Source organism: Etheostoma spectabile, chromosome 15, assembly GCF_008692095.1.
Source record: "Etheostoma spectabile isolate EspeVRDwgs_2016 chromosome 15, UIUC_Espe_1.0, whole genome shotgun sequence".
Taxonomy (NCBI): domain Eukaryota; kingdom Metazoa; phylum Chordata; class Actinopteri; order Perciformes; family Percidae; genus Etheostoma; species Etheostoma spectabile.
This window is the reverse complement of record NC_045747.1, coordinates 14,152,222-14,154,561: the sequence shown is the minus strand read 5'-3', so window position 1 is coordinate 14,154,561 and position 2,340 is coordinate 14,152,222. Positions and strand designations below refer to the sequence as shown.

General features: G+C 39.4%; 1 protein-coding gene across 3 annotated transcripts in view; it reads right to left on the bottom strand.

Annotated features, from left to right (window-relative positions):
• stat5a (signal transducer and activator of transcription 5a) overlaps positions 1-2,340 on the bottom strand; it is a 64,852-nt gene that overhangs the window by 21,079 nt on the left and 41,433 nt on the right. The window contains exon 2 of one of the 3 annotated variants that reach the window (XM_032536477.1): positions 2,224-2,287. The exons of the other annotated variants lie outside the window; for them this stretch is intronic. The gene's annotated coding sequence lies outside the window, so the exon portion shown is untranslated. The remainder of the gene's footprint in view (positions 1-2,223; positions 2,288-2,340) is intronic. 3 annotated transcript variants of the gene reach the window in all.

The following is a 2,340-nucleotide window of genomic DNA, read 5'->3' as shown; positions in this document are numbered from 1 at the left end:
GGTGCCCAAACTTTCGAGCCCCACTATACTATCAATCCCTATATTGAATTAATGTGCAAATTGCCTGCTCTGATTAAAATTACATAAGCACCACTTTCGACAATCCATTTTTTTTACCTGGTATAAGTCATGAAGCAGATTACTGTCGCCTTAACAATTTATGTAGAGATTGACATTGTATTCACATAGAGTAATATGCATATAATATGTAAATGTGTCAGTAGTATTTGTTTATAGATGTAATTGCATGGACATGTATGTATGTATGTATGTTGCAGATAGTTTGATATGCATGTATGGACAGTATATGTGTACACATGTATGTTGGGTATACAGTATATGTGTGTGTGAAAGTACTGTGTGTAACCTGAGATGTTGTTCACCTACTACTGTGTAGTCTATACCCTTAACGTTCCACTTCCGGGATTGCTTCGATGCCGCAGGAAATTCCGCCGGATGCATGTATTTTTGCAAATATCCAATTCCTTCTGGTTTCTTTGTGTTTGAATTTTAAACTCCCGTGGATTTATCAGGACTATGGTTAATTGCTCCTCAGATCTCTGCATGGTAAATTGAGACAGCTAGCTAGACTATTTGTCCAATTTGAGTTTTCTGTCGCACGACCAAAAACAAAAACTTTTGAATGTACACATTTCACCAAAAAAAGTTCCTTCCCGAGTTTTCCATTTTGCAGCGGCTCCATGCAGAGCTTAGCGTCACCCATGATGATTGTGACTGGTTTAAAGAAATGCAAATAAACCAGGGCACATTTTTCTCCAGTCCTAAAATGCTGTGTGGACTAGTCAGAAGCTCATCCGCAGCGCTGTTGAGGATGGTGTGGCAAAGCAAGACTACTACATGTGCGTCTGAGCTGAGATGAGCTCAGAAAGATAATTCGCCTCCTTATGGTATTTGTGCTTGTAGACTAATGCCGTCAGCCTATGATAATGCTCCTGCACTCATTATCGTGCTGAATGTGTCATGAACTTTAACCTTTGACCTTCCAGCTTGTTTATATCCACTGGAGACTTCAGACTTTAGAAACAAGCCACATTCATGCTGATACGATAGTATAGTGTTGTAGTTCTATGAGCGGCTCACCTCTCTGTAAAGCAAAAGCTTTCCTTCAGTAAACTTTTAGCCAAAATCACAATAACCACACTGATAGTGTCACAATTTTCACAATAACTTTTTTGTACTGATCAAATAAAACGCACAAAGAACTCAAAATATTAGACAACAGTCTAATATTGCATAACTTCAAACAACCATAGCTTTAAAGCTGGAATGTGTGATTTCTTTTACTTTTATTTAAATAATATATGACTATAATATTCATCTGTATGACAGTGGTTGGAGATTCACTTTATTCTCTGCTACTTACCAAATGCTGACTGGGTGTATTGTGTTGCACTGGTCCAAATTGACCATGCCAGTAATGTGTAATTGAATCACATCATTTAATATGTTACCTAGCTGGTTGATGACACGTTTGCCACCTGAAATAATGAGCTGAAAATTCACAAACAACACCAAACACTGTGATCTTTGCTGTAGTTTGAACATGCAGATTTGCTTTTCAGATTGTGTATATGACGGAAAATCAAAGGCATTTTCACAAGTCTTTCAAAAGATAAATAAAGTGCTTTTCAGATGAGTGCTTGTTTTTATCTGTGAGGGCATCATTACCGAGCATCAGCACTCATGCTATCAGCTGATTGGAGGAGGAACTGAACAGGAAGAGCATGAAACCTTTCCTACCACCGCTTTGTGTAGCACCTATCGTGGGCGCAGGACTGTTTTTCTGTACTATCCTGTATTACACAGACAAACAATTATGCACAACAAAGCATGCTGGGAGCTAAAGCGTAAAACAGTGTTTGTTGTGCTGCCAAAAGACAGTGACAAACGAGTGGTGTTTACTAGTGTGTTTGTCTCTTTAACAGCTCTCTAAGTTGGAGGCTCCAGGCGCTGTTTGCCCCACATTAGCGCCTCCATTCTCACCTCCAGCAAGAAAATTAGATGCTTCCCAGCAGCTGTTTCACTCTGACTAACCGCATCATCTAAATACCCTGACATGAACCCGAGATATGCTGTGAAAACTGAAAAGTCTCTTTCTTTGCCATTGTCCTCTCTTTACATGAAACGCTGTAACGTGTTACCACTTTTTACCACTATCTTCACTGCAGATAAAAAAGAAAGGAAAAAGAAAAAACACCTTACCTCTCGCCTTCAGCTCTGTGTTACCATGTAACAGCAGGAAACTCTAAAGAGGAGTACCACAAACCTGAGACAGACAGAGATAGAGAGACAGAGTGTCAGAGAGAGAGAGAGAGAGAG